At 38.5% G+C, this 21,355-nt stretch overlaps 1 protein-coding gene across 3 annotated transcripts in view; it reads left to right on the top strand.

Annotated features, from left to right (window-relative positions):
- The first annotated feature begins 9,106 nt into the window (after positions 1 to 9,106).
- The window catches only part of MAMLD1 (mastermind like domain containing 1), a 176,434-nt gene continuing 164,185 nt past the window's right edge, over positions 9,107 to 21,355 (top strand). For all 3 annotated transcript variants that reach the window (XM_068204982.1, XM_068204980.1, XM_068204981.1), the window contains exon 1: positions 9,107 to 9,234. The gene's annotated coding sequence lies outside the window, so the exon portion shown is untranslated. The remainder of the gene's footprint in view (positions 9,235 to 21,355) is intronic.

Raw genomic sequence — 21,355 nt, 5'->3', positions numbered from 1 at the left:
AAGTCTGTAAGTCTTTGAGGGATGAGGTTGTGTTGAGGTGAGCAGGGTTTAACAAGGGACCCAGCACCATTGTGGAAGCTGCGACCTTGGTAACAGCAAAATCAGATTGAACTGGGGAAGGCGGAGGCTAGCATGGGATTCTTCTCAGTCCCACTGAGCTTTTTCCAAAGTCTTTAATACCATCATGGATTTGTTTGTGTTCTTATACTGTCTCTTATAGTCAGTGTTGTGAAAGATCCAAATGGTTGTAACCCATCACTTATTTGATTTTATAGTATGTATTTTTGATTAAGGTTATCCAGTAGCAGAATTTGAAATTTTGGGACAGTGCTTTGGAACTATTGAAACTATTTTTTTTTTTTTTTTTTTGTGAAATTGAGAGCGGATTGACCATGAAGCTCAATGGGTAAAACTTTAGCCTACTACCAAACGTTAAACACCTTCATGTTTGCTGCCTCTGGGCATTGACCAGAGTGTATCTTTCAACCTGGAGTTTTAAATGCACAATTATCTATGTCAAAGGAATAACTTCTCTGGTGTGCACTTGATGTGGTACATATACACTGCTTCTATGAGATGCACCATGCTCAAATGTCCCCACACCAAGGAAGGAATACAAATTAGAAGACTGAGTACAAAAGACCTCTCTTGATGTTTTCACCAATATCAGGCTTACAAATGACTCAAACACACTAGTTAAGGAAAAAATTAATCTCTTCAAACTAAAAGGAATATTTTAATCTAAAAACAATTTTAACGGCTTTACTGAAAAATTCATAAAGATTGTTTGCCCAAACTTGTAGTGCTGTTCTATTGACTCTCTGCTCAGCCCTGCACAGATGGTAACTCCCATTCACTTTGATGGGAGATTTGCCTGGGGTAGGACTGCAGAACTGATGCCCAGGATGTTAATTAAATGTACAGTCAGCTGGCCAAAAAGTAGCTGGTTGAGTCATAAGGACAGCTCTTCCTGGCTTACCTAAGAATACTTCTTAGTATATAATTAAACCACAAAAACTGACATCAAAGTAATGATAAGGGCCTAATGTAATGCACGTAACTGAGGAAATTCAGGCCAACATTCCTTCCTTTGATCACCCAGCTGGGCCAAGCTAGGACACAAGTCTGGGTCTGGATACTCCCTTTCTCCAGCACTGGTAGAGGTGAAGGAGGTAAAACTGATGGAACTGGCTAGATTGGGTGAAGTGGTTGGGTGGTAATAGCTTTTGTTGCACGTACCTGCAGAATCCCTCCACAATTAGAAGGTGGGAACAGGGATCTTTAGTTACAAGATTTTTCAAGGGTGTGAAGGAATGCTCAGAGACAGCATACCTTTATAACTTGATCTCCATACTTCGTATCACTCCAAGCTCCATGAATTTCTGTATCAGCTCAATGGGTTTTTTTGCCTTGGACATGATTTCCTTATGGGAGAAAGTTGGGGCTAGTGAAGAGACAACACCCCCTAGGTGTATAACTGCTCAGGAAGGGCTCTTTGCAGGTGCAAAGCTACTAAAAGCCTAGGAACTGTGTTTCTATCCCATATCTCTTGAAGCTATAGATCTCAACTTTAGAGATGCTTTAAAGCATTCTTGTTCCACATAACATTGTCTTAAGCTGGAAAAACAAGATCTAGAAGAAGACCTATTATGGAGTATTAGCAAAATGAGCTGGGAAAACAAAGTCAAAGAATAGTTACCAATGATTTGCTGGAAATAGAAAAGTATATATCAAATGTGGTTTCACATGGATTTGTCCTGAACCAGATACTGTTAAATATTCATTAGTGACTTCATTGATTGGGTAAGGAATGTTCATAGTAAATTTGCAGATTTGAGGCTTTGAAGACTCCAGGTATAGAGGAGAACATGATTAGAATTTCAAGGGATCTTTACAAATGAGAAAGATGGTATAAAAAAAAAACCCAGGACGCAATTAAAAATAAGTCCAGTTTCTGTACTTAGACTAGAAGAATCTTTCATAGAATCAATTCAGTGAGAAACAACTAATCAATTTACAGTCATAAAGGAAAGGAATTAAGGGTTGTAGCTGTCTACAGCTTGAACATGAATGGGGAATGCTATACTAGTGTAAAAAAAAGTGGAGGGGAAAAATTTTGAGTTATAGAAACAGGAGCAAAATGAAGTATTTCTTAGCTTTTACAGCTGTGAAAAGGTCTAAGCTAAGTTAAGGTTTAATTCTTGTGTGCACCAGAACAGAGAAATATAGCAACCTATGAGAAAAGAGGGTTGTTTAGACTAAAGGTTTAGTTTAAGAGGTTAGACTGAGTAGAAACATGATAGCAGTCTTCAAATACAGAAGAAAGCTGGTGCATAGCCAAAGGGAATAACCTTGCGGACAGGACAGAGTGAGTGATTCAAGCACAAAACAAAATGTTTCTCTAGGCTTTAGGCAAAAGCTTTTTTTGACAGTAAACACAAATAGCTTTTTTTGACAGTAAACACAAATTAGAACCATTACCTTTTTTCATTAGTCTGAGGTTAGAAAAAGTGCCTGTCTGGAATGAGACGGATATAGTTCAGGACGTCTTGGGGTAGCCTCAACATTTCTTCTTGAAGTTCCTTCCTGTTTCGTAGCATTCTCTGACCTGTAACGAGAGGCTTTAGCAATCTCTCCAGGAGAGTTGTTTCTCGGCTGGCCCCGAGTGGTTTAAATCACTCTCTAAGAGCCTCCTGAGGCCAGATCCATATTTTTGCAATGCAGGTTGGCCCACGGTTCCTTTGGCCAGCTTTCTGGGTTACTAGTAGGAGACTTTCCCTAACTGGGATTACATGGTGGACTTGGCAATTAGTTGTTGGTTTGGATTTTTCTTAAATGATGGCCTTGAAGCTTTTGTGAGAAAGAATCAGTGAGACTCTGTCTTGAAAATACTTGTTTGTTACACTAAATACCTGACCGGTCTGATGTTGTCCTGGCCACGTGGAAGGCTGCTGGGTTTTCCTATGTCAAGTAGCAACCACATGTTTTCAGTGAGCATGACCTTCCTTCTAGATCAACAGCAACAAAAGCAATCGTGTTTGTCCTCAACATATTAAGTGAAAGTGGTTAAAGGTGGTTACAGCCTTTACAACTTAAATACTGAGTTAAGTAAAAGTTATGTAATGTCATAGAAAAACAGTAAACAACGGAAGACTGAAATGGATGGTACTTATTACTGAATGATACCAACTCAACCAAGCATGAGATACACGAGCTGGATGTAGACAGATAATTATATTTCTCTAGGTGCTATTTGATGTGAAAATAAAACTAAAATTTGGTTTCAGGCAGTAGAAGTCAGTGGTAAGTGCTCCAGTGGTGCTGTGTACAGCCTGCTTGAAGTTCCTGGGTAAGGACTTTCTTCTCTAGAGCAAATTCTTTTTCTTCTGCTAATAAGAAAAACAAGGGGAAACAGATTGCAAGATCTTAACGGGCTTTTTTTTCCAGTGGGTTTCGTGCCAAATTCTATCCTCGCATGAGTTCTTGAAACCTCTGATTTCACAGGGACTATGTGGAAGTAAAAGAATGGATTTCTTGGTCTTCTTGTCTAAAAAGCTTCCTTCTGTATAAAGTGCTTTACACATGGAATGGCTGCTGAAGCAAATTGACTAGAATGGCAGTCAATTTTACACTGCTGCCCTCCCACCTGAAAAGCACTTTCAATGCCCTACAGAGAAAAGAAATGAAAGAGGAGGGGTAGACACATGCACATACACAGAGAGAGAAAAGATGCTTGCAAAGAAGGCTTTAAAAAGTGAGCAAAAATGAACTAGTACTGTCTGCTCTCTGTCCTACATTTTTGCCATAAAGATCCGGGAGAGGTGTTTCTACAGGGTGGAGCATATCTAGTGAGCACACATTGAGCCAAATTCAGTTCTTATCTGCACTAGGATATTGCCTTCAAATAGCTTTGCTTAAGGCCTAGAATATTCCCAAGTAACATCTAGGGAAAGTGAAGATTTTACATTTAAACCAGTTTTGAAAAGATGCTTACCTGCTTAATGTCTTCCTATATGGTAGCTTTTAGGGACATATTTTGTACTGATGCTAATTCAGCACATCTCTGCTGAGTATATTACAATTTTATCAGTTTTATATCAGCAGAGTTTCTAGTCCCACATCATTAAACCACTCTATAAGATTTAACAAATATTGACCAGATGACTTTAGAAGTAAAATTATGTCTTCTGTGAAGAAGGCTCCTGACAGCTCTGACCAGCAGTATTCATGAAGCTTCAACTGTGAAAGTCTATTCTAGAAAATAATCTTCAGCATATGTGGTCAAACAGAAGTGCTGCTAATGCAGCCGCTACGTTAGAGAGTGAGAACAGGAGTGATAGGAGACCATGCCAGGAAAATATGTTGATTATGCAAGGTCTCTATCTTTTGCAACAAGAATGGTGTAGTGATATGACATAAGATTGAACAGCTGTTTCTCTGAACATTTGAGCGTTTTTGGAATATATTTCAAGGATGTCTTCTGTGTCCAAAAGGCAGCCTATTTGGGGCTGTTCTTGAATACTCTGATTATGTTTTCAGGAATATAACAGAAAGGGATACACACAATATAATGACTCCAAATGTTATCCCATCTAGATAAAGTCTTTTTTCAAGGATCTTAAATGATTTCAGAGCTCAAGAAAAAATTTTAAACCCCTACTCAGAGTTTCGCATCATTATGGGAAGCTTTTTTTGAATTTATTTTCAGATAAATTTTCTTATTTTATGTATACTGAGGCTGTTCGAGTACTGATGATGGTGACAGCCTTTGCAGTGTTATCATTGATTTTCATTTTTCATTGGAAAAAAGTTTTTTTTTTTCATAGTGTCTCTAAGGAAGTGTTCCTCTTTACAAATGTTGATTCTGTGTTCCTCATTGGTTGAAGATAACAAGCAGATTCTCAGATATGGTAAATTGTCATTGTTCCATCAACTCATACGCTGATTTGGACAATCTGACTGACTAATTGTAATAACATACATTTTTTCTGATCGGTAGCAATGTTAACATTAAAAATAATGTGAGATTCCTATCATCAAAGCCTTAGAGTTATACATTATCTTCAGAAGAACACTAATTTGTATGTTTATTTTCATTCATAAGGAAATGTATAATCAATTCTTTCTACCCTGTTCATTTTAATTAGGCAAATGTTTGGATCTATATTAATTATGTCTAAATCTTTAATTGTATTAGTCAGATATGATCTAAACATTGCAGAATCTTGATCATTAGAACATCTATTTAATGAAACTTCTTGTTCTCCAAAACTTGGGCTATGTGTCCCAATATGCATAATATGTATTGGAAATTCATTATTTATGGATAGCATATCCCCTTCTGATCAAGGTTATAGGAGTTAAAAACATTTTACACACCAAGTATCCTATTCTCTCTGAACTCTGTCCTGAATAGAGTGTTCTTTAATTTTCAGTCAATAATGAAATTATGTAGTGTCTGTCATGCTCTTTATTTTTCATTTGATTCCTCTTCTTTTCCTTATTACCTGGTCATCAGTCAGTACCAGAACCCAGCCTTCAGATTACAAAGTTAATATTTTACTAAAATCATTGGCAAATTAAATGGAGAACTACAAGAACACTATTTGTGTCAGTGGCAACTGCTAATGTGCAAGTCATTTATGTCCATGTGGATCATACCAAAGAAATTCAGACATGAGACAGGGTCACATTATACTTTTGAATTAATTTGCTATTTCTGCTTTGTCTTTTTCATACCCGTGGTCAACAATTTTAAAGAAAGTGATACGTGTATGATTTCAGAAGTTGCACAGCTCATTACCTGCAACATAGCTGACAATCTGATTTCAAAGACTTGTTTCTTAAGTTAGCAGATTTTTAGCACAGCCTAAGACACTTCAGACCCCAGATGTGTGAAAGAATAAAAGAATGAGAGCACTCTTGCCTGCTCCTATTCTGGGGCTCCCCAAGGAGCAGCAGTTATCCTTGAAAGCTTCTGCGCTAATGCAACCACTGGTATGAGAAGGAGTCTGCTCAGCTGCCCCAGGCACAGCAGAGTGAAGGCAGGCTTTCAGAAATGCAGGGAGATAAGGAAAGGTGCTGGCAGTGATGCTTATCTTAAATTTTAGAGTTGATAAACTCAAAAAACACTCTAACCTGAGTGGATGTTGTAACTGATGTACACTTCCAAAATCTATCTAAACTAAAACCACTGAGTTCACTGCAGCTCTAACAAGGACTCACTGAAGCCAGGAGATGAGGTCACTTGAAAAAGCAAAAGAATTTAAGTGGACTTGTGCCTTAAAAAAGCAGGGAGCAAACTATAAAAGATCAATTTTCAATCTGCAGCTGAATTAACTAGGAAACTACAGTTTGCCAGTGATGGGCTCTCCTGAATCCAGGCTTGTCACTGTGGTGAAGAGGCTCTTTTCTCAGAGGACAAACACCCGTAGAGTTAAGGGGGAATGGGTTTGTGGCTGGCCACATGAGCTTTTGCTAAAATACCAGTTCAAGCACAGAAGCCTGACCTATGACTTTTTCTGTGAGTGTTTTTGAGGCAAAGTCATGCATATTCTGCGATGAATGGAACCTGAAATGTAGAGGCTCAGCATTGCTACTAGCAGTGAAGTGCCTGTCTATAAATAGTGTATTTCAGTTGATTGTAATCCTGAGAAACAGCATTTATCTCATGACAGCCCCTTCTCTTCTTTTTTCTCCTTATATAAACTGCTTCCTTAGAGATCAATTCAAACAGATACACAAACACATTAACTTTTTAAGTAACAATTACAGCAATGTAAACAATATAACAAATGATAGAACATGTTAAGAAATAACATACATCATCATCAAATGCTGAGATTTGTAATAACCTGCTCTGACTATACTTTCATTGTAGTCATTCACTGTAGTCTCACCTGTTTTACCTGTTGCTTTTTTACTGTCATATAATTGCAAACTTTAATTATGCATTGGTCTTCAGCTGTACCATGTTATACCACAGACTGAAGGCATGGCACATGAGCAGAGCCCAGTCCCTCTGCATATTTACACATTTGTCAGCTTTTAAACATGTAAGCTTTGTGCTGACTTGCAGTCTACCTTCTCAGATGATGTCTTAACCTCTTGGCTTGACTGTGCTCTGAGTTTGTGAAATTTATGCCTCCTGGTTAGAAAAGAAACCGAAGGCTTGGGTGACATTCACACATCTGTTGTGCAAATACTGCCTGTACCTGTGAGCTGCCTGTGCTATTGGATCTCCTGCCTTGATATGAATGTCTTTTTAGGTGCCCTAGCTGAGAAGCAACTTAGAAATTGTAAGGTAGTGCTATTGAAACAAAAAATACATAATTGGGTGTCTTGTCAGCTAATACCTCTTGCTTTAATGACAATAAAGGCTGCTGACACGTGTGGTCGTGGCAGGAAGGCTCTGCAGTGTGAATGGAGCAGCTGCTGCTGATCAGGGAGGGAAATCAATGACTCAGCATTCATCAGAAGCATCCTCCTGCTGGTCACCACTGCCAAGTGCCGACTCATCGATTTTTCTCCCTGCTAGGCGAAGACTGCTCTATTTTCTTTACAGCAAGCTCTAAAATGTTTCCACTGCACTGTATGCAGCTGTCAGCTCCCATTGGTGGGTCTCAGTAGGAGCACCCCAACACATGAATTGCACTGGGGCTGGGCCATGAATCTCAAATTTGCCCAATGAAGTTTTTTCAAAGTGCCTGAAGCTCAGCATGTGTGAATCTACGAATCACCCTGTCTACCCCAATCAGCACAAATGAGGTGTCCTGCTTGCCATAAGCTCACTAAATATTTTTTTCCTGTGAAGTGGCAAATGGAACACAATATGCATGGCTCACAGATTCGCAGTCACTGAAACAAATCCAACAGCATGCAGTTGTCATCAAGAAATATGTCTAGGAAAACCTCCCTAGCCACACAACTTCAGCACAGCATTTGAGTACCAGCCAGTCCTTCGATATTCAGCCAAAGAGATTGCCATATATAGTGCACACGAGGAGTGCTGCCCTTTGATTTCTCCTTTTAAAAGAAATCATCCTTTCAGCCATTCTCCATTGTCTCTCAGTCTTGAATATCTTCTTTATTTAAAGGGACCCTGGAAATAAAAAATAGTGTCAGAAAGGGGTCTTTGTCTACCAGTATTAAAATCTTGTGAGTCATGTTTTCCCAGATCTTTCATAAAATTCAGGCAGAATTCAGCTCACAGCTTCAACTTCAGAAATGCGGTGAAGGTAACTACAAACAATGATATTCATTTACAATTTGAAAAACTCAATTTACCCTAAAATGTGTGATATATTCACGTACATCTCTTTTCCGTTTCATTTACAAAGAGCAACAGAATTGTGGTGCTGAACAGTAAAGCTTGAAAGCTTTCAGTTCCATTCCATTTTGAAGATGCAAATGAGACAAGTTCTGAAGTCTTCAACCCAGCTTGTACTTGCTGATTTTCATCTAAGAAATAGCATGTTGACTAGAATACCTACGGAAACAGAAGATTTACTTAAAAACAGTATCTCACTATATTAGAGTTGCAAAGATTTTCAGACCTGTAACATCGCTGTTTTCTTCAGAAACAAGGAAATATGCAAATAAGTTGTTATTTATAATAGCTGCTGCTTGCTATGTTTGTAAAATAATTATATTTACCAGTTAATTGACCTTGTGTGCACAATATGGACAAAAATAAAGAAATGATGCATGAAAATTCATAGTAGCACTGAATTGGATTGGTTTGGAAAAATATATTAACTGTTAATTTTCAAAAATAGCAAGCAATTAATTGCTGCTGTAATGAACATTTCTGTTTTTCTCTGGCAACCATAGCATGTTAACATAATACATCGCAAGTCAATGCAGACCACTTGATTGCAGTGTTTGCACTGCAATAAGTGCAGCTTTGGTCTAACGTTAAATTTTCATCTCAAATGTTCTTACAGGAATGCAGATGTTGTCCTATTTGTTGGTCTTGTTAAGATCTCTGTCATGTGAGTGCCAGTGCGTGCACTAACACCTAATAAATTATGTAAAGTATTGCAGTGTACTGCACTTGTATGACCATTTCAATATACTGTAATTGTTTTCCACACTCCCCCCACAGGTTAGTCTGGCTTCCAGCAGAGGCAGAAGTGAATAACAAGCCAATCAACATGCAAAATATTGAACAGAGCAGCTCAGCACACAGCCATCAGCCAAACGTGAGATTAGCATGTGGCTGCAGACAGGACGGTGAGTCTATGCTCGGCTCTCCCTGTATCTTCTGAATCACATTTCTGTTGTTTACTGGTCAAAATGAGCTGTTCCTCTTGTCAGCACTGATGATTAATACAGTGACAGAAGTAGGGCCAGGTTGTGTTCATTGCCAAGTACCAGTGAGGGTCTTCATTTTGCCTGTTTGGAGCTTTGGAATTCCAGAGGGAGTAAGTGTGAGCCCCCAGTCTTGATCCGGGATGGGAAAAGCAGGTAATGTGGGGCTATGGCCTGGTGATGCTGAGTGGCCCTTGCAGTGTTGAATATTTAGGACCTACTCTGACATGTAAAGGCACTTGGTCTGTCTTTACATGAGGAAGTTGGATCCTGTTACAGTGTGTGATTCTGCCTCTGCCGTGCCCAGGTGGTACATTCCCTTTTACTTCAGTAGATGTGACTTGAGGAACCCATTGTCCAAAGACCTTTAGTCTGTGGCTCAAAGAGGTTTCTGTTGAACAAACCCGGGTATGTTATTTCCAGTGGTACTTGGAGGACCTGCTTTTGGAAGGTGTTCTGACCTTTGCCTTTCGAGCCCACTGAGTGAGAGCCTGCCTGCATAAGGCAGCTCTTTTGACTAGTGGGGAGAGCTGGCACTGGCAACTGAGCGGAGGCCACTGGGCTCCCTCTGGATGGGCCACACTTCAAAGATTTTAGAAGGTGGCAAATTTCAGCCTGTGGGGTGTTTAACCATTGATTTGAAAAATGAAAACTCCTGAATTACATCACAAATCCTCTGAGGCATCCAGCACTTTTTTTTTATTCAGCATGTTTTAACTCAATTTTGTAGCATTTCTGGATTTCACATTAGCTACCATAAGACTATTACTGCCCACAATTTGGCTCACTTCTCAAGCAGTCAGGTATCTACAAGTTGGGAAGCATGGATTTTTGCCTGTGTAGGTTGGTGCCTTTCTGTGAAACAAGTAGAATGTTTTTGCTGTATCTTTTCCAGAAATGAATATTTTACAATCCTCCTCTACTGCCAGAATACCCTTATGAAAGCAGCTAACCTGTTCTAATGATTGTTTAAGAATAAAATGGGGGAAAAAATGAACATAGGAACTTATTTTTCTCTGAATTTATGGCATTGCAGTCCTTCCCATGGCAACACAGATAGTCAGATGGTTCAGTAGCAAAGTACAAGCAGGAAGAAAAGGCAAACAATGACAGAGAGGGAAAAAAAAGGCAAAGAAAGCAATGTGATTTTCTATCTCTTAGACTAGCTTTCTATTAGACTAGCTTGTCTAAAACATATACAGAAAGCCCTTTAATATCCCATTATACTGTATACTGAAGCATTCAGGTCTAATACTATTACTGATAAAGAAACCAAAAGCATATTTACAGAGACTGAATGTCTATAAAGAGCAGATCAAGCAAGTCTCTTGAGAGAAGAAAGTCCCATATCAGATTATTGTGTGAAAAAAAATAGCATGCTCATCTCAATTACAGCACCAATTTGGCTTATTTAAAAAGGAAGTAATTCTGGGTTTATATCATGAAATCACTTTTTTTAAGCCTGTAAACATCCAATAAATTAATTTTTTTAGATAAGATCCATTTTGCAAAAAGCTATTTATGAAAAGCTTCAAATAATAATTAGAGAGGATTTAATAACCTAATCACTGACTAATGCTAGCACACAGTAAGTACACTGAATTAGATCCTTTTGTGGAGTTACTGTTTTACCTCATCTCATTTGGCAGCTTATTGTACAATGTAAGTTGCTCAAGCCTATAATCCCTAGACCAGTGAAGGTATGTAGCAGAAAAATTCTGATTGTAGTCTCTTGACTTAGTAAGTAAAAAATCTTTGAAAATGTTTGTCAGGATAACAGTCTAGCTGAACCTAATGCAAAAGCAAAATACAGTGTTATACTGTAAATTTATGAATGTGGACATCTAAAACATAAAAGAAAGTTATGCTGCTTAGCATAAACATAGATTAAATATTGTCAGTATAGCATGGAATATTAAAGCTGTTCCTTTAAAACTATATGCATATTTTGGCTTAACTGTAGTGCTCTGCTAAACATTGTAGGTATTCTACTAAAGTTAATATGAGTCCTTTTGTTTATTTTAATGCACTTTGAGCCAGACTCTGGAATTAATTTTATTTCTGGTCATCCAATTTTCCTCTGAATGAAAATGAGTGGAATGGCACCCTGAGCCTGGCAAGAGAGAGAGAGGTGATAGTCCAAAATCAGAAGCATAACACAGTATAAGTTATATCCCTTAGAACTAAAACTACCACTTTACTACTTGAATCTTTTCTAGTGAGATTAAATTTAATTTTTAAGAACTTCAGGGCAGGTTAATGAAGGTCTACTTGCATAATAGACGCAAGATATTTAAAATGGGTCAAACCAAAACCCTGGACAGGCTATTACAATACTTTGGGACTTGAAAATCCTGAATCAAATTCCTTGTGTTAGCAATGCTTGGCCATTGTTGCTCTTAGCACTGATGCTGTCAGTGGTTGCTCCTGAGTGTTCTGTTGCATCTGTCTGCTGGTCACAAGCATCAGACACACCACATTGAAACACAGCACACCAGGGCAGCAGCACACCCTGAACACAGTCAAGCTGCATTTTGCTGTGTATACTGAAATATAGGAGAGCACTGAAGTAGTTAAAAGAAGGCAGAAGAGGAAACATACAAATACAATCAAGTAGAACTGTATATATATATATGCAAATTAGGGAGTAGATTCCTTGTGTTGGAACTGTCCTCAAGGAAGAAAAAGAAAGATTAAAAACTGCCATTTCAACCATGTGACCACTTCCATAGGTACTCTTCTGGTACCACTGAAAAGTTTCCACTGAAGCTAACTATAGTGATACAGTCACAAAGATCTGGCTCTTAAGAGCTCCAAGTGGTGTGTGCCCTTCAAATCCCACCTAAAAGGCAGTCAGGTACCCATAATGAGAAAGTGAAAAATGAGAGAGGATTTTTAGGTTTTGAACAAAAGATTTTAAAAATGTGTGTGTATATATGCCTGACAAAAAGTTCGCCCTTAAAACCTTATGTAATTGCATGCATTATATTTGTGGAAGTGTCTTATTGCCACTGCATTGCTATTAAAATGCAAAGCAAGTGCAAGCATGTAATGTTTATTAAACCACTAAAAAAAGTTCCGACAGTGTTATGACTTCAGTTTTCAAAGCATATAAATGGGCAGGGCAAAAAAGGGGGAGGAATCAGAAACCAAACACTCAGTTTACTCGTCATGCCTCATTATTGGAACATGCGGGGTGGAATATGTAGTCCTTTGAGACATCTGCAATAATAATCTTAAGATTTAGAATAAATGATCTCAAAGAACATTGCAAATTTAAAAGTTTGGTATCGACTTAAGCACAAGATGATTACAGCTGTAGCTGAGATTTCCTAGGCAAAAGGCTTACAGCAAGGGAAGAGCATATTCTTTTTTTCCCCTAAGAAAAGGCAAAGTAATCATAGGTGTGCAGGATGTAATTATGCAGGCTGAAATGAGGCCAGTTCACTATAGCTAATTCCTTATTCTTTACAAAAAGTGCTGCAGATGATTAGATTGTCAGTTTCAAGTATCATCTGCAAGGTGGCAGCTCCAGTAACTTATCCAACAGTGTCCAGTTTTCAGAGCATGCGATAAATGTGGGCAGAGCAATGTGCAGCATTTGCTCTCAGTTTTTTGTGACCACATGTTCCACATCAGTGGAGCTGGAGATCCAAGGCCTTCTCATTCATGCTTTCAGCTTAAAGTTTCCATTTATTAAATCAGCCCTGCCATTATCATCATTTATGTACTATTCATACATCATTTCTATCTATTGCAGTACCTCTTCCCAGGATTTAAATAACTCTGGCACTGAATAGCTTGTGCAATCTGAACAAATAGTCTTAAACTACCAGAATAGCTTTATCTAAAACATACAAACAGATTAAAGGAAGAACATTGTTTGTGTTCTTTTTGTGTTTTGTGAATAAGAGTTATGCAGGAATAGAGATACTCAGCATTGAGTACGTTCTGGCAACAGACTGATGCAGCCCCAGCAGATGAAGAAAGTTGCTCTGACTTCAAAATGAACTCTCTCTGCATATTCTGGAAATGTTCTCCACTGTCCAGTTAATTACAGATAATTACATATCTTCATATTTTTTATTATATGTAAGATGTTGCTAAAGACCTGATAACCTTGACCTTATTTTAACTTTTAGCTCTTCTGGGTACTTTTCTTGGTAATATCCTTTACTCTACTTCAGCTGTTTCCTTTCACAATCTTCAGCCAGTCAAATGTTGCAAATCCAGCATCATATCCAGATTTTTAACTTGAAAAACTGCATTGCTACCATTTCTTTGCATCAGAGCTGTTGGTTGTTGTGCAACATCCCAAATTGTTCTGAGATCATGAGATAAAAATAGACCATTGGGAATCCAGCAGAGATGAAGCCAGTAACCACACATAATTCTTGTACTCTAAAGATTCCATTGCAGATGCAGTTTTTGGGAGAATGTAGGAAAAAAAAGATGTTTTTAAACTAAAGCTAGGCTCAAAATTGGAAACTCCTCTTCAAAAAGCATAGGTCTGTAGTGTTGGGAGAATTGTTCTAGAAAAAAGTAGATATGGGGAGAGTATGAGTGATGTATGTGGAGTGAGTACGAGGAGGAGTACCTCCTTCAAGTCCCTGCTTTTCCTCAACAGCTCTAGGAGAGCTGAGAGGAGGATCTGGTCAGTGCAAGGAGTGGTAGAAGGCACTTCAGCTTGTTTTCTCAGATACCAGTAGAGCAGAAGGTACAATATCTATCTCCCTCTCCTTGTACATGCCTAAAGATGTCATCCAGGATTCTGCTGGAAAAGTAAAATGGGAAGCACTAGCATCTATAGTCTTTGATATAATGTGTAATGGCCCAAGTTGCATGAGCTATGGCAAACCCTTGCATACAGTAGGTATGGAAAAAGGAAATGAAGAGCAGCTGCTATTTAGGCATGTTTTTCAATTACATTAGTTTTGTTTCATTTCAGTTTCAGAGTGCATATTGCATGTTGAGTTGTGATGAATATATATTCAAGACAGGAATATTTCTTTCATATGTTTCGTATTTTAGGTAGAAATTTGAAATGGATCATCAGAAATTACTTTTCCAAACCTGTTGGTCTGTAGGCTTCTGACAATGCCATTCTCAATCCATTTGAGCCCCCTCTTTCTTTCCTTGCACTCTGTTTTGCTGTGTGCTTCTCTGCATTCTGAAATGTTTCCTTTATGAAATTATACACTTTTACCTTGATGTTCTTCCTGAAGATGGTTCATAGCATGTAGGAAGTCCAAGTCTGTGTGAAAAGGAGAGCCCATTTCACAACTTATGGGTAGAACAGAAGCATTTTTATTGTTTAATCTTTCCTTGGAAAGGTGGTAGCACTGGCCAACACAGTGCAGCTGCCACCTTAGCTCTAAACACTGATGTGGCACTATATGTAAGAGCATGTATCAGGACAAACCTAGTTTATGGTCTCTAACACTTGTGTTTACCTGTTGTTCAAAAGCACAAGAATTCATTCTTGCATCTCCTATTAAAAAGTTGCACCATAATAAGTTGATGCAGGCTGTGCACACCTTCCCTCTCTGGGTAGATCTGGTCAGAGAACAAAGGTTTCCAATTCCCAGGAGTGTTCAGAATGGAGGCTTGCTAACGCCGTTTGCTTTTTATTGTAGAGTTCTTGTGGCTGTGATTTGGGGGCGTGTGATAATTTAAGGGCGGATGTAGAAACACTCCTTCCTTGGCTCTCTGGAAGCAGGCTGGCAGTACTCAATCGTTATTACATTAAGATGATTCAAGGCTGAGAATACTGATGCCACCCTTCCCCCAGCACTCTGCAGACACACACAGACACATGCACACAGAGTATTATCTCTGTTTGCCTTACTAATGTCATTGTGCAGTATTCCATTTTCCTCTCTCTTCTTGTCCCCAGGGTCTGTAACAAACCCCTGCTGGACCTTTTATCCACCCACTAAGTCCAGATTAATTTATTATACTCCATCTAGTTTTTGAACTGTTCCTTCCAAATGTGTGATGGGGCTTAGGGCTGTGCAAAGGGGATTCAAGGATAAGGGGAGAAAACATCCTCAGGCTGTAGCTTACAGTGAAAGGTTGTGTTACAGTATGAGCACCTCTATTATAATTATGCATAGCCATGGAAGATGATGCAAGAGGAATGACTGATTAGAGATCATATTTAGCTAAATTAACATCTCAAGTCCATTTTTGGTGTAAATCTGAGTTCATTATAATCTAAAAGCAAATATTTGCCTTTAATATCTTATTTATGCACAGAATACAGTGTACTCTTCATTTCCTTCTTAATTATTATTATTTTTTTAAACAGCTTCCAGGCAGAATGTCAAAGCCTGCTGTGTTTTATATTATACTCTGCAACTCATTTTCCTGGTTTTTTTTTTGAATAAAACATCTAATTAATCCATGTAATCTGAATACTGTCTGTTTAAATTCAACATGCTAGTGAAAGAACTGAATGAAAATGCAGCTAATTTGTTATACCTATGAAAGTAATAGGTAGGTAAAAATATATAGAGATAAAAAGTTGAATGCTTTATGCCCAGTGTGTGAATAGTGACTGAAAACAAGTAATAATAAGGGTAACTATGAATAGAAAATGTCTGAAAAAAGGTCTTCAGTGGAGTGAAAATTCTCCTCATTGTTGCCATCTCATTTTTGCTCATTGCATAACATGAGCTGGGGCTGATGATCTTGCATTGGTACCAGTAAAACTGCTATTTCTTTTCCGTTTGTGTGAAGTCTCAATATGAGGTTTTTACAGGATTTTGATAAAAAAAAAAGCTTCAAAGACAGTTGCAACCCAGCCCTCTTTATTTTGGATTGAACACGATGAATGACTAGATGTGTTAGAAGTTTCTTTTCTTTATCTCTGTCTGACTCAGCATCTTCCTCTGGGGAAAATACAAACAAGAGGAGCTGGGGCCAATCATGTATTTAGAAATCAAGTGTGTAACTTCTGGTGGCCAAGTCTGCAGTAAAAGAGGGGGACTAGAAAAGTGTGCCTTTGGATGAATTATCACCAGCACAATTTTTAATGGAATGTTTCTCAGGCTTTTGCATGAAATACCAGCAGCTCTTTAACATCTTTAAAATTATTACCTAGACAATTTCCAGTAATGATGAGGTTTAAAATCGATGTAGGAAATATTACTATAGTAAAAGTAAAAAGATGCCTCCAAATGGTAATGTACAAACTCTCACAAGGGAAAGCTTACTTGCATATGAAACTTTCCCAGTAGAAACATTATAAATCATACATAAGTCAGAGTATGAATGAGAAAAAGAAAAATAGCTATCAAGACAAAGTTTAGAACTACTTTAAGTGTTCATGGTTTGGCACAGACAAATGCAAGGAGAACATGTTTATTAAGCACAGTCAGCAGAAACTTGGCATCTCACGATATCTGAGTGGAAGCCTCTAAGTCCTGTTTTTTTGAAAAATGTGTTAGATCCATTTCTTTGCCCTCTTTTGCATCTGCACCAAAATCAGTCATGACACATCACTGCTAATGGAGAGTCAGGACCATTTTTTTTCCTCAGGAAATCTCACCTTTGAGGTGGAGTGACTTTTGCATGGTCTTGCTTTTACCTATTTTTGCAATTGAGCCTACCAAAACAGAAAAGGATGTGTGGCTTCCCCTCTGGCATGGGGTTGGTCATTCACATTTAGATCCCAGCATGAAATCTCAGCCCTGTTGTACCAGTGGCAAAATTCCAAATGACTTAAACAGGAGCAGCAGCTTTCTGATCCCGTTTTGTTAACTTCAAGGAACCGTTTGTTCTTGGTGGTGACTATTTGCACTGCAAAAACAAATGGACACATTTTAAACTACCTAGAAATCTCAATGTTACCAAATCCGTCAGATTTTTTCCAGATCTAGTTTGAAACCATACTATGGCTGCATTCCTGTACCCAGGATCACTTTGTTTTCATGTTGTACAGAACTGTAACAGGAAGATTGTCTCCATCCTTCTTACAGAGTTTCATAAATTATATGCTGACTGAGATAGAGCAGGTGGCAAAACAAGGACATGAGTGGCATGGGAAAATCAAATAAAAATAAAATAAATGGCATTTAGCAGGGAAGCTTGGGCTACATTTTCTCAACAAAACCACTCTCATTGAGCAGCTGCTAGAGACATCTAAGTTCTGCTGTGTAAGTACAAGTGGGACCTTGAACATGGCTGGTTCATGGGCAGTAACACAAATAGGGCTGGTGACTGCATCCATTTTCCAGGAAATACATACATATTTATACTGTAACACTTTTTTATTATTGCTCAACTCAACATCCACAAGATCATAAAAGCAGCTAATAGTCAGGACTGCAGATGCCCAGATTAGATTCTATTACAGTTGAACCCAAAATGATTAACTTAATATTCCACTTCAAAGGAAAGCGTTATATAAGATAATAATGCAAATAAACTTTACCATGTAGTTTAATTTTTAAATCGCCATCAAATCATGCATAGAATTGTCACAGAAGTATCTACAAAAGTCTTTCCTGTAGGTGCTTCCATATTTTGATATCACCGTAGCTCACCACTGGCTACAAGCTGCCTTCATCTCCGATATGTTTCATGGTATGGGAGTTGGAAGATCTCAGTCACCTGACAAGGTGGCTCCACATGGAGCCTCCAGAAGAGATTGCAGAGGACACAGAATTGTTGTTCAAAAGGTCCCTGGTTAATTTACACAAGGACAGAGGAGTGAATACTAGGCTATTTACAAATTCAGCTGTGCCCTATTTCAGTATGAGACAAAGTCACATTGCATGAAGGTAATGCTGTGTGCCTGATTCAGGCATATCTGACAGCTTCCACTTCTCTATTCTCAGCTTGCTTTTGTGTAAAGCAAATGTTTTACAGGGGTTTGGGTTGTGTGCTCTGCCAAGCACAGCAAAGCTGGTAATTCCCCTACAGTGAGGGCATATCCTCTTTTTATATGGTGAGCAGGATGGCAGTTTCCTGGTCTTTAAAGCCCTGCAAGAACAGCTGGCCAAGGCTGTAAAATGGCAGAGGTGCTGGAAATCAGCTATGGTCTGTTCCCAGCTGGCAGGCTGAACAGGTTGCCTGCCTGGAAGGGGTGAGGGGGTTATGGACTGGGAGCTTTTGCAGAAGAAAAGGCAGAGAAAGGCTCCACAGCCAGGGTTTTCTGGGGTGTTGGAAAGAGCTGAGACTAACTTGCAGAAGATAAGTAGCCTTGGAAATTGTGTGCTATTTGTGGGCTGAAAATAACAGCTTATTCTAGAGGTTTCTTACAGGAGAATGCTGGTAGCTGTCCCTGCATGGTCAGCTTATGTGTAAAGTAAAGGCATAGCTGTTACCTTGTCTTTGGGTAATTTTGTTATTCTCCTTTTGCAAAGGCAAAGATTCAGCTGCTTTCTTAAATGTTTGCTGGCAGAGGTCTTTGGAGCTTTTCCACTGCAAAAATGGAGAAAGCCCTTACAGTGGGTCACCATACCTATTGACACTGCAACAGTGCTGCAGGTCTGTCCTGTGTGGCGATTTGTCTGTCCCTTGACTTGAAAAGAAAAGAAATAAGGGCAATCCTAAAACACACTGGAAATGTCAGGTGGAAATACAGTGTGAGAGCTTTTATATAACAAGGCTTGTAAAGTGTAGTTTTGGATAAAGAATGTAACTTGTCTTTCTTTACTTACAACTTACATTTACCTTGACATAGTAGATTTGGGTCTCTGTCTATTGCTAGCAATTTTGGTGGCAGTAGATGTCCCTTGGTGCCAAGCACTAGTAACATACAATCACATTCCTGCAAAAGTAGTAAAGATAAACTTTGAGGCAGTGGTTTTAGTTTATCAAAATAGGGCTGCCATATCTTTCCTGTTGTACTCCCTGGCATGGCTTAGTACTCCCTTTGAGTAGAGTATCAGTAGAGGAAAATCTTCAGGAGAGTTCTCTAATAAAAGTCCTGAGATAAGAAGGATGCTGTTGCAAGTGAGGATTGTTGTTATATTTTCTGCCAATTGATGTAGATGAATTCATGTTGCAGCACTCTCAATTTTGGAAGTCAAATTCAAATAATACTGTTTTTTCCAGTTATTGTGCTCTTGTTAATGACTAAGGCTTTGTCTGACCTTAAGAATTTATGACTTTGACATGCTTTGAGCCCCAGTTTACTTGGAGTCAGACTGATGATTGCATGCAGAGTATACCTTTTTAATTTAGCTAACAATCTGAATTCTCAAAGTAGATTATGTTTGAAGTTTACAACAAATATTTACTAAATATTTACCATTTGTGTGGGTAGAAAGGCCCTAGCAAAAAACGCTGAGATGAGCACCAAAGCTCCAGTGCACTATAATGAATGAAGACAAGGCAACATGATTTTAGTGGACAAATCTGTGCATCTGTTTGAAAGGAAAAGTCTGACAAGGGTCACCAGTCCTACTAGGAGTCCTCACACAGTAACTGCTCTTTCCTACATAAAGTTCCCAAAACCGGTCACAGAGAACAGAACTTTTCAGTGTTTACATCTGGGACCAACTGGACAGATGTGTTTAGGGACAATTGCTGTTTGCTGATGTGATGTGAGACATAAACACAACTCCAACAGCTATTTCTGACTAAACAGGAAATAGCCAAAGCCAGGCCAGCTCCATGCTTTGTTCTTCTGCAATGTAGCACCTTTACTGAGCATAAAAGTGTGTCAGATATTGAATGTCATTTTTGAAATTACTTTTGTTTCTGTTAGAACAGAAATGCAAGTTTGTAGAAAATGTAGAAGTTTATCCATGTGCACACATATTATCTTTTAACATGTTTGAAGCTCTATTTTCAGAAGCCTACCTCAAGTGTACCTAATGCAGAGTCTTGCAAATAATCCTGTAAGGCACAGTTGTTTACTAATAATAGATATTCTGGGCAAAGCTGTTTGAAGTGCTGCTTTACAGTCATCTGCTGAATTGAAAAATCCTTTGCAAACAACGTTTTTACATTTCAAGGTAACAGCTAAATTATCTAGACTTGTTATCCCACACTCAAAATTCCTCTTTACACTGGCATAGGGAATACTTATTTTAAGCACATCCAGTAAAATACATATTTTAAATTATATTTTACAGTTCAGTGGTTCCTGTAACCTGAAGATCCCAAAGTGCTTCTCAGATCGAGATGAAGTTAGCTTAAGAAGAGTCCTGTGAGCACAATTATTCCCACTTTGCATACAGAGAAAATGAGCAATGAAAACGGATGGTTTGTTGAAGGTTGCACACAGGTGCTGGCAGTAAGAATAGAACCTGCACTTCTTGCCTCCCACTCCTGTGCTTTAACTATAAAGCTGCTATTAGGCTTTCCACATCATCCTGTGATTGAGTAAGTTTCATTGTATCTAGAGAGTGAGGAATTCTGAGCTAATTAATGCTCTGGCACTTTTCAAACCCTCAGCTGCTCTTTACCTCTGATAGTTCTGTAGGGTTCGATGACTTGCAGTGATGTGTCTCTGAAGAGACAACAAAGAAAGGCAAATAAAGGATGGGGATTCACTAACCTTGTCTCACAAAGGTAGGGGCTGTAGTCAGAAACATTTGCTTAGGTTTTATAGGCTCCTTATTCTTTTTAAACAGAGGGTGTAAAAGCTTCTCAGAGGGACCCTGTCATGTTAAAATCAGATAATTTGAAAGTTGTTCTTTATCACTGCTGGCTGCACTGCTCTTCCACTGATTACAGTAAATCACCTCAATTCTCTTTTAAAACTCTGCCTTTTCTGTGAGATCAAATTAAAACCCATGTTTCCTATATATGCCACAAGGAATCAAGTATTACAAATACTCTACCAGCTGTTCTTCTAAATAATTAGGGAGGGACATAAGCTGACACTGATCTGGATCAACACATCCAAGAAGTTTGGGTTAAAATTTTTTGGTTCAAATTTGGCGATCCACTGTGTGTAGAGTTAACTCTTTCAGCTTTTCTGGTACCAAGAAGATTAATTGTGAAGACAACAAAGAGGCTAAGCTATTAAGAGTGATGAATTTTGGAGCAAGTCCTTTTTTCAGTCCAATTAACAGCACATGGC

The sequence above is a fragment of the Anomalospiza imberbis genome, chromosome 14 (genome assembly GCF_031753505.1).
Source record: "Anomalospiza imberbis isolate Cuckoo-Finch-1a 21T00152 chromosome 14, ASM3175350v1, whole genome shotgun sequence".
In the NCBI taxonomy this organism is placed as follows: Eukaryota; Metazoa; Chordata; class Aves; order Passeriformes; family Viduidae; genus Anomalospiza; species Anomalospiza imberbis.
The sequence above is the reverse complement of the archived record's forward strand: the minus strand, read 5'-3'. Positions and strand labels throughout refer to the sequence as shown.